Genomic DNA, 11,443 nt, shown 5'->3' with positions numbered 1-11,443 from the left:
GATACAATATGATCTTTGGTTGTGATATAATAATATGGTATCATACCAAAACTTTTATTAATGTTGAACCCAACCATTATTTTAAGTATAAATCCCACTTGACAATGGTGTAGAAATGTGTAAACCTGGTGTTGAAATCAGTTCATTCCTCAAATTTCCTGGCTCAAGTGATCCTCCCACCTCAGCTCCTTGAGTAGCCGGGATTACAAGTGGGTGCCACCCTGCCTGGCTAATTAAAAACAAATTTTATTTGTCTCAGCATATTGCCCAGTCTGGTCTTGAACTCCTGGGCACAAGCAATCCTCCTGCCGCAGCCTCCCAGAATGAGTTAGTTAACATTTTATTTTAAAATTTTGCATGAATATGTTTATTTTTTATTTTTAAAATTTTAACTTTTAAATTCAGGCGGTACATGTGCAGGTTTGTTACAAGGGTATATTGTGCGATGTTGAGGTATATAATTTTTTCTTTTTAAATTGTTCTTAATACAAATTTTTAATTTAAATTTCAACTTTTATTTTAGATATAGCAGGTACATGTGCAGGTTTGTTACATGGGTGTACTGCACCTGGGTAGTGAGCATTGTGTTCAACAGGTAGTTTCTTACACCATTCCCTCCTCTCCTCCCCCTCCTAGCAGTGCCCAGTGTCTATTGTTCTCATGTTTATGCCACGCGTGCTCAATGTTTATCTCCCACTTAAAAATGAGAACATGTGGTATTTGGCTTTCTGTCCCTGTGTTAGTTTGCCTAGGATTATGTCCCCCTGCTGCATCCATGCTGCTTCAAAGGACATTATTTTATTCCTTTTTATGGCTGCATAGTATTCCATGGGGTATATAAACTATATTTTCTTTATCCAATCCACCACTGATGGGCACCTAGGTTGATCCCATGTCTTTGGTATTGTGAATAGTGTGGTGGTGAATATACAAGGGCATGTGGCCTTTGGGTATAATGATCTATTTGTCTTTGGATAGATACCCTGTAATGGCATTGCTGGGTCAAATGGTAGCGCTGTTTTAAATTCTTTGCGAAGTCTCCAAACTGCTTTCCACAATGGCTGAAATAATTTACATTTCCACCAACGGTGTATACATGTTTTCTTTACTCTACAGCCTCACCATCAGCTGTGGTTTTTTTACTCTAATTATAGCCATTCTGACTGGTGTGACATGGCGTCTCATCGTGGCTTTGATTTGCATATCTTGATGATTAGTGATGATGAGCATTTCTCCACAGTTTTGTTGGCCACTAATTTAGTGCAGTTTTAAGTCCATAGCAAAAATAGAGAGGAAGGTAGAAAGATATCCTTCCCTGGCTCCACACATGTCCAGCCTTCCCCATTATCAATGGGTCCCACCAGAAATGTACATATCTTGTAATTGATGAACCACTTTGACAGGTCATTATCACAAGTCAGTAGTTTCCTTAAGGAATTTTTCTTGCTGATGCACATTCTATGGCTATGGGTTTGGGCAAATAATGACATATATCCACCATTACGGTATCGTGCAGTGTATTTTCACTTCTCTACAAATCTTCTGGGTTTACTGATTCATCTCTCTCTCTCCCCTAACCTTTGGAAGTCGATGACCTTTCTACTTTTTTCCTTTGTTTGACTGTAATGTACTTGGAGTTATTTCCCCCCTTTTTGGACTGTAATATACTTGGAATCATGTATCATGTCATTTGCAGGTCAGCTTCTTTTACTTACTAATAAGCATTTAAATTTCTTCCATGTCTTTTCATGGTTTGATAGTGTGTTGTCCATAAACATGTGGAATATATTAATATAAAGTACTTTGGAGCTGATCACATCACTGGCCGTTCAGGTTTTTCAATTACTGTTTGTTGAATGACAGTGACCAGTCAGATGACAGGAAGTGTTAGACCCCCTGAGAACACAGAAGATGGACTGAGGATGGCAGGGTCACCGAGGACTGCACTGGGTGCTCTCATGGAGGGCTCTGTAGGGGCGTCCTCTAGTTCCAGTGAGCCTGGGCGGTGATGGGCACTCAGAGAAGGGTCCTCTCTAGCCTAGCAGAGCCCCTGCTCACAGGCCTACCAGCTGTCCCAGCAGCTTTCCCTCCCAGGTCTTTCCGTGGGGCAGACAGAGTCTCACTGCCTGTTAGCCCTTCCTACCCACAAGACCCTCAGCAAAAGATCCTTATTCAGTGCTCAGAAAAAGGTGGGGCAGATAGCAGCTGGGGCCACACCAGCATGGCCAGCTCCTCCTGGCTGAGGCCCACAGCAGAGAATAAGCTCAATCCATCCCACTGGACCAAAGGGGGCTGTGTCCACCATGGCCTGGACCCCTCTTGTGCTTGTCGTCACTCCCTGCACATGTAGGGACAAGGCCTAGAGACCTGAGGCAGTTCCCAGCTTGTGTCAGCCCCTCTGGCTCAGACCCGCCAACAGCTTAACCCTGACACCTGCTCCCACAATGTAAATGTTTGCATTTCCAGGTTCCCTCTCCCAGGCTGGGCTGACCCAGGTGTCCTCACTCCCAGCGTCTTCATGCATATCAAATACACTCACCTGCACTCAGAGCGTCGGCTTTCATATCGGTGGCAAAAATATCTTCTGGTCCCTACAGAATCCAGGGAACCCTCCAACTATGTTCTGAGATTATGCTCAGGCTAAAATGAGTACCAGGCCTCTGGGGTCCCCAGACAATTCTCTGGGTTGAGAGGTTCCTCCAGAGTCTCAAGTTATTTTGTCTTCTCTGGCCTTCACCTTGAGGATGGAGCTGATCACCTGTCTCAGATGGGCTGACAGGGCATGGCTTACCCTGTGCTCTAGGCCAATGGGAAAATCCCCTCTGCTTGTGCTGCCTGGGCTCCCACTAGGCCCCTGCTGTTTGTGACAACAGCCAGCACTGGTGGTGACAAGTTCAGCCATATATGCCCTATGGTGAGAGTCTGCAGCCCTTCTACGCAACTATCACTTGCAGAATGTCTGCATCATTGCTAATAGCACATTCTGAGCCTCCTCACATTTATGTGGGCAACAATTTCCTTCCTAAGACATGCACATGATACAGGAGATTTATTTACCAAATAAGTTTGTTAGGAATCCAATTATAATTAGAAGATATTCATCAGTGATCGGGGGAAATATCTGGTATAATTAAAATATAATTTGATGAAAATATAAATAAAGAACTAAATTATGAAGGTGTGGGCAGAGAGTCTGGAAACCCCAAGGGAGATGGAAAACCATGACCAGCAACAGTGGGGTTGGTGATGCCCCTGCAGGGAAGCGAGCATAGAGTGGGGGAGGCAGAAGCCAACTGTGGATTCTTCCAGGCTGTGATGACTCCATGTGAGGGCATCTGGGGAGTAAGCAGTCCAACCACACCAGCCTCCCTTCCTCAGAGTGGGAAAAGGCATCAGAAGAAGCCTGACCTTCCTGGAGTGCTCAGCTGTGTCAGTCAATAAAGTAGAGGGTTGTGATTCTATGGCCATTAGGGGCCTCTGTTTGACAAGAGAGAAAGTTCCCAGGAGGCAACTGGCTGAGCCTGCTGTCTTGGGACTGGCTGCAATTACTCCATGAGTGTGTGACTGTCCTGTAGCTGGAACTGCTCTAGTCCTGTAGGAATGATAAAAGTTATTTCTTCCTTTTCCACCCCAAATGGAAGTCCTATCCAAGGAAGAGTCCAACCCCCAATCACAGCACAGGTCAGAACTGGAAAGAGAGCATGGCAGCAACATATTTGCAGGAGAGGATTCTACCACACAAAGATGAAGAGGAAGGGTAGAAAAGACCCAGGCACCCCCAGGCCACACTGGGGATCCCAGGAAGCTGTGCTGGGCATCCCCACATGGATCCATGGGTATTCACTTGTAATATACAATCCACATGAGAACGCTGCCTGCTAGGTTCTCACCCTCACATGCAATGAGATTGTTGATGCCCCCTCACCCCATGTAGAATTCCCGACCTGCCACCTGCTCCCCATTCTGAACTGACAAGCAGCAGCAGCAGCAACGGCAAAGTCAGCACAGTTCAGGTCTCTGCCGGTAGTGACCACAGCCTTGGGAAGGGAAAGTGGGGACAGATATCTGTGACTAAGAAAGGGGCTGTGAGGTGTGTTGTGAAGATGAGGGGCATTGGACTGTTTCACATTGGAAGTCATATGAGGATGACAGACAGCAGGTGTGTGAGTGCAGAGGCTTCACCGAACTGGGACTGGACTGTGCTGTGACCAGGTCATTCTCCCCATGGGTTCTCTGTGCCCATCCAGTGCCTCACAGCCTCAGGCATTCACTCCGCCCATTTCTGCAGGTGCCTAGGGCCTCCCCTGGAGGGCAGGTCTTCCTATGCAGATCCAGGTGAACCAGACCAAGGTGTCCTTCCTTCTGCCATGGATGCTCCTCCTTTCCCTGCTCCTCCTCCTGTTGCCTTTTCAGAGCTCCTGTCCCTCCAGCCATTTACCAGCTCCCCCAAGCCCTAATACCCTGTCATTTTCAGGCACATGAAGAGCATCCTGACTTCCCCTGGGACCCAGTGAGGAGCCCACTCTCCTTTGGTCAGTTTCCCAGTCACAGCCCTGCCCTGGACCACACTCCTCCATGCCCCTCTGAATGCATTTTTTCTCTTTTTTGTCTTTGCTTCTCCTCTCACACCTAACTAAGTGTCACACTGTCTTTGTCCAGAACCAGGATGCAGAGCCTGGCTCACCTCTGTGCAATGAACACAGGGAATGGGTAACAGTCACCTACGGAGAAGGGGCCCCTCCCAAGGTAATCAATGTGTGGCATTTCATGTGCCCTCCCAGATGTCCTCATTCCATTCCTCACTTATACAAAGAGGTCAGATTTGAGGCAGACACACGAGGAGGGGACTAATGGTCTATGATGGCCTTCACACCTGAGAAGGCTCTTTGGCAGTGCTTGTTTCTTCACAACATAAACCATGCTCTGATGAATGAACATAGACTTTTATCTTAAAATATGTCTCCATTTCTTTGTCATGTGTCATTTTAGGCATAATCAACTTTTAAAGTACCCTTCCTATATTTGAGAAGGGCACAATTTATGAATCTCTGAGTCTTCCTGCAGAAGCTAAATGTCTGATATTTTCCAGGAACATGTAAATATGTCAGTGAAAATATTTCAGTAAAGGAGCAGGTAATCCCATAAAATAGAATTAAAAATACGTGGAAACAATATGAGAAGACAATTGCAGATGTCAGGTGTAATAAAAGAAAACTTGAAAAAAATAAAGTTGATAATCTTGGTCCTCCTCCACAAATTCCCCAAATGTACAAGCTTGGGGGGTGGGAAAATGTTGGAAAAGTTCTCTTTGATGTCCTTGATCTTGTACATCATGTCATGGCCATGGAAAGGGGAATAAAAGTCAAATTGGAAAGATAATGAGGAAGGAGGTATTGCAGGTTACAGGAGAAAGTGTGAAATTGTTAACAATCAAAGTGGCCCTGAGTGGGTGAGGATGTAATGCCCTCGTCCAGGTGACACCACCCATGACAAAGCACCGTCCTCATTACTAATGCACCCATGGTATGACCACAACAATGGTCTGAAGGTGGATTCCCCTCCTTGATCTTCATATGACTTTGTCACCTGCCATCGAGCAGAGGTAGTAGCTTTTAAAATATACTTTTCACCAATACTTGCATAATGTATTAAATACATAAATTAGTTTCCTCAAAGTAAAATGAGTGTTAGTGCCTTTGTATCCCCTTAAAGTAGCAGATGTTCTCATAGCTCCATGTTAATCCTTTAATGCATCATTCCCACACAGTCCCCCATGATGGCACAGCCTGCTGCTCAAGCATTGCTGAGTTTCCTTTCATGTTGACATCTGCATCACTACCTGGCACCAGGCTTTCCAAAATAGAGAAACTAATGCTCATCACAGGACCCTAAGCAGGTCCTAGAAAATATCTCCTATGAGAGCAGAATAACACCCAACTCCTCCACAAATAAGAACTTCAAAGTTATATCCTTTTTTTTTTTTTTTTTTTTTTTGACAGGGAGTCTCGCTCTGTCACTCAGGCTGGAGTACGTGGGCGATCTCGGCTCACTGCAACCTCTGCCTCCCAGGTTCACGCCATTCTCCTGCCTCAGCCTCCTGGGTAGCTGGGACTACAGGTGCCTGCCACCACTCTGGCTAATTTTTGTATTTTTAGTAGAGACGGGGTTTCACCGTGTTAGCCAGGATGGTCTTGATCTCCTGACCTCGTGATCCGCCAGTCTCGGCCTCCCAAAGTGCTGGGATTACAGGCGTGAGCCATCATGCCCGGCCTATATTCACTTTTTTAAACCTTACCCAGAAAGCCAATCCATAACCAGTAGTAGAGATTCTCTCCAAGCCTCTTTCAAAACTATCTGGTCTATTGACTTTCTATTCTACCTTCATGAAACTTATTGATTAAGGGCTCTAATTAAATTTTCCCCTGACTGACACCTGGGCCCACCCCTCTCTGTGTCCTCAGAGTCTTTCTGCTCTCCTGGTGTCTCTGATGGTGAAATCTGACCCCTGGTCCCACGGTTCCTCCCTCTTCCTGCCTGAAGGGCTGGGTCTCCTCTCAGTGAAGGGCCCATGACCTCACCCTATGTGGTCCTTCCTGGGAAAGGCAGAGACCTTGCCTCCGTTTCCTTCAAACAGAGCCCATTTTTCCCTGATATTCATCACCTCCAACAGCACAAAGTGAATCTAAATGTCTTAACCAGAGTGCTGGCTCTACTGGCTTTTCGCTCATCTGAACAGATTTGAAAGCTTAAAAGTACAGTCAGTACTGGATGTTGAGCAGAGTCCTCCTGGACAGTGGCTGGAATTGTGAGGCATGCAGGATGGAAGGACAGGGGCCCTGGGCACCAGCACCTGCCCAGGGTCAACGTGACTCATGCATCCACCAGAGGACGCTGTGGTTTAAGCCCTGCTCAGGCTCCCCAGCTCTTCAGCTATTTTCCTCCCACCCACAGGTGTTCCTGTGCCCTCACTGGGGTGTAGCCCCTTCTCCTTGAACAGCCTCTCCATTTCTCAGCTAGAGTCAGTCTGAAGTCAAAGGAGGGGCTTGTGCAGGCTCCAGAAAAGGAGACATTTGCATGGAGACCTCCCACCTTGAGCACTACAGTGAAAGATAAGAAGGGTCGTTGGCTCATTCCTGGCTGTGGCTCAGGAAGCAGAGCCTGGGGCGTCTCCACCATGGCCTGGGCTCCACTCCTCCTCACCCTCCTCGCTCACTGCACAGGTGGCTGCCTGCAGGGAATTCAGGGAGGGCTCCTGGATGTCACCTGGGATGATGACCTCTGCTTTCTCCCTGGGAACCAGCCCTGATCTGTCCTCACTGATCTCTGTGTTGCTCCTCCTTGCAGGGTCTTGGGCTGAGGTTGTGTTCACTCAGCCCCACTCTGTGTCGGGGTCTCCGGGGCAGACCGGTCACCATCTCCTGCACCCGCAGCAGTGGCAGCATTGCCAGCAGATATGTGCACTGGTACCAGCAGCGCCCGGGCAGTGCCCCCACCACTGTGATCTACGATGATGTCCCAAGACCCTCTGGGGTCCCTGATTGGTTCTCTGGCTCCATTGACAGCTCCTCCAACTCTGCCTCCCTCACCATCTCTGGGCTGAAGTCTGAGGATGAGGCTGATTACTACTGTCAGTCTGCTGATGACAGCTACAATCCCACAGTACTCCAGACCCATGGGGAAGTGAGACAAGAACTCCCCAGAGCATCCCCACCCTGGGTCAGCCTCAGCCACTTCCCACGGGGGTGTGTAGCTCTTCTCTCCTGCCTGAGTGTTAGAGTTGCACTTGTTTTCTCACAACTTTATTTTCTTTTCAAAATATCAATCTCTCCTTCCAAATCTTGACGGAAGATGATCAATTCATGGGGTAGATGTTTAAATCAGGGCTTGTGAGCCACAACACTATTGCTATTCTGTGTTGGCGGCTGTCCTGGACAGTGTAAGATGTTTGGCAGCATCTCTCACCTCTACCCATTAGATTCTGTTAACATTCTATTCTCTCCTGGGACAACCAGGCTGTCTCCAGACACTGCCAAATGTCCCCTTGCTGAAGGCCAAAGGCCGCCCTTGTTGGTACCACTCTGATAAAGAGCATGTCCTCAGCCATCAGAACACCCTTGGCTTTGCATCCCATTTATGACGTTTAACTGAACATGAGGCTAGCTTTAAGAAAAAAAAAAACTCTATGTTTCTTGTTCCCATCTGATCAACAAAACAACATAGAACTAAGTTGTATTTAATGCTCAAATGGTATTTTAAGCCACATGAAATCAGAAACGATGTTACCTAATCCTGTAGAAGCCCCAACCAGAGTCTATAATACAAATGTTTTGTGACGACTAAGTGTGTACATAATGCTTTATATCTTCGTATGCTTTGTGTGTTGCATAATAAAATATAGTCGATTTATATTCTATTCAAGGTAATATTCTTCAAGCATAAAAAGTATGAAGTGTTGCTACATGCTCCACATGGATGGACCTTGAAAAATTATGGAGCAAACAAAAATGCACAATCATTGTCGTATTTGTAAGAAATGTCCACAATCAGCAAATTCACAGAGGCCAAAAGGGTATCTTCAACGACTGTCACAACTGAAGTGAGAGCGATGACTTTGAGAATAAGAAACAAGGAAACAATTTAAAAAATAAACTGCAGTCATCTTCCTGAACAAAGGTGATGGTTTATCTGTCCTTAATGGTATAAAAAAGTCTACTAGATGAAGCTGAGGCCCCCCCAAAAAATACTTTTCTTTTTCTTTTGTAAAATTTAATATGAATAAGAACACTGTGCGTGCTCACTGATCTGCTCATCAGGTCACTTCCTGTGGTCTCTAGAACAGTCCTTCTGGCTTCGCCATCTCCTCCCCGAGCGCCTCATCTAGGGAGTGAACAGCACAATCAAGGCCACACCTTGAGACCCTCAGTGAGTCAGCAGAGCTGTGTCCTGGTGATGTCAAGGGACACGGGCCAGCAGGGGACCTGTGAGGCTGTCTCAGGGGGTGAGCGTGTCTGTCCCTGCCAGCTGGGCAGCCCCTCAGGAGGTTGGAGGGGAGCTGAGCACACAGTGAGCTCACTGAGCTGAGACAGGAAGTGACTGCAGCTGTCAAGACCTTCAGGGACACTCAGGCAGTCAAGGATCAGGCTCTCTCACCCTGTGGGGCCTGGTTCAGGTCAACTCCTCATCCTGAGATGGGAAGTGACTGCAGCTGTCAGGACCTCTCAGGACCAGTGGGCCATCAAGGTCCAGGCTCTCTCACTCCTTGGGGCCTGGATCAGTTGAAATTATTTTCCTTCTCTTCCTTCTCAAGGAAACAGAGGCATTACCTTGGACCGAGGGGTGCTGGCATTGGTCAGAGTCCAGAATGTAAACCAAAAAGGAACAGACACAGATCTTAATCAATTTAGAGGGAAAAAGAAACACAAGTCATAGTAGAATCTGTATCCTGTGCTTTTTCCAAAGAGGGTTTTGAGGACTCCAATATTTAAACGGGAAAGGGTAAGTAAGAAAGGAAGGAGGAAAGGAAAAAGCAGGAGAAAAATCGGAGTGGGGGGTGGGCAATGAGGCAAATGGTAACATTCTTGTGACCACTCAGTAGGGACAGGCTCAGAGGAAGCAACGATAGCTGAGTCTGGATGAGCTCAGTGAATCTACAGTTTACATACGGAAAGAAATGAGTGGGGGAAAGTCAACTATGTATGCCTCTTCTGAATGGTGAATCTACGTTTTACATAAGATGAAGTCAATATGTGACGTTGCAGCTACCTCTGTGAACACAAGGAAGGCAGTTTTTGCACAACTTGGTTCCCAGATGTAACTTTCCCTTTGGCATAGTGAATTTGGGGTCCTGATATATATTTTTTCCTTTGACAAGGGATGCATTTTTGCATTCCTTTGAATGCAAAAAATTCTCCACCACTGGGACTTGTAGAGACTAAGAATTAGTAGTAGTACTTCTGGGCATGGTGGCTCACACCTGTAATCCCAGCACTTTGGGAGGCAAAGGCAGGCAGATCACCTGAGGTCGGGAGCTCGAGACCAACCTGGCCAATATGGAGAAACCCCATCTCTACCAAAGAAAAAAATACAAAAAATTAGCCAGGCATGGTGGCACATACCTGTAATCCCAGCTACTCAGAAGGCTGAGGCAGGAGAATCGCTTGAACCCGGGAGGTGGAGGTTGTGGTGAGCTGAGATCGTGCCATTGCACCCCAGCCTGGGCAATGAGAGATAAACTCTGTCTGGAAAAAAAAAAATTAGTGGTGGTTCAAGTCCATGCTAGAGTCTTGTGATACAGATATTTTGATGACTGCACCATGACCTGGCCACTCTCCTCTTAGTTCTCCTCACTCTGCAGTGGTGAGAGCTGACAAACTGCATTTGTCAGTAATATTTTTGAAAAGAATATCTGGTTGTTCATTCTATTTATTAAGAGAGCTTGCATTGGGCCTAAGTGTGGCAGATCTCAGTGGGGACAGGGTCAGGGGAAGCCACTCTAGGTGAGTCTGGATGACCTAAAGGAAGGATGTGAATGGATCATTAAGAGGTCACATGTGCTTAACTGCAGAGGCCATGGCAGTCACTGAAGTGTCCTCCTCTGGCATCTGTGAGCTCTGTAGGCACAGAGTGGAGAGTGGATTAAAGGGTAAACTGAGGTGACATCTGAGACTGGGAGACTAGTTAGGCATCAAAGACAATATTTCACGGAGAGACGACAATATATTTTGTTAGATTTGTGACAGTGGAGAAGAAGGGAAATTAGCAATCTACAATCCAGAAGGAAAGAATAATTGGAGAGAATTAAAAATTAAGTGTGTGCCCCGTGGCAGGAAAAGGAAGGCATCTAAGATGACTCCTACGTGTCTGGTTGGAAGCATTAAATATTTATATATATAGTAAAGCAGAAACCAGTGAAGTCATGTGATATTTGTAATTTGTTTTAATATCATTCAGTGAAAGATTAACATGAGAGGTAGAAGGAATGGTTGAGGCTAGTCTATGCCTGTAGAGAGTTTGTTGAACTGGTCTCTATAGTTTATGTAACTTCAAAAATTACCTGATACACACACACACATACACACACACACACACTGTCACAGGTGGAATTCTGAAAGTTGCCAAAATATAAGCTTCCACCCTGACTTCCAGTTGAATCCCATCTCCCCCCAGCAGACAGAGGAGGAGCTGGTATGGAGACCATGGAAGGGACAGAAACTCAGGATTCCCATGACAGAGAAGTGAGTAAGGCTGGAACCCCCATCAAGGGGAGGGGCTGTGAGCCAGTCAGAGGCCAGACCAGGAAATGTGCCTTAGGGAAGCTGGGGAGTGTGAGTTTTATGCAAACAGCAATGAGGAGTCAGTGCAGGATTCTAATCCATGGGGTGACCTGCCCAACATGAATAAAAACATCTCTCTGGATGTTTGGGAAGAGAGTACCTGGGGAAGA

The 11,443-nt window shown here is 46.4% G+C and overlaps 1 pseudogene; it reads left to right on the top strand.

The window, feature by feature from the left end:
* Positions 1–7,171: 7,171 nt before the first annotated feature.
* On the top strand, positions 7,172–8,888 carry LOC115833715 (annotated as a pseudogene).
* The last annotated feature ends 2,555 nt before the right edge of the window (positions 8,889–11,443 follow it).

Source organism: Nomascus leucogenys, unplaced genomic scaffold (genome assembly GCF_006542625.1).
Source record: "Nomascus leucogenys isolate Asia unplaced genomic scaffold, Asia_NLE_v1 Super-Scaffold_3090, whole genome shotgun sequence".
Classification (NCBI taxonomy): domain Eukaryota; kingdom Metazoa; phylum Chordata; class Mammalia; order Primates; family Hylobatidae; genus Nomascus; species Nomascus leucogenys.
This window is presented reverse-complemented; position numbering and strand designations above follow the sequence as displayed.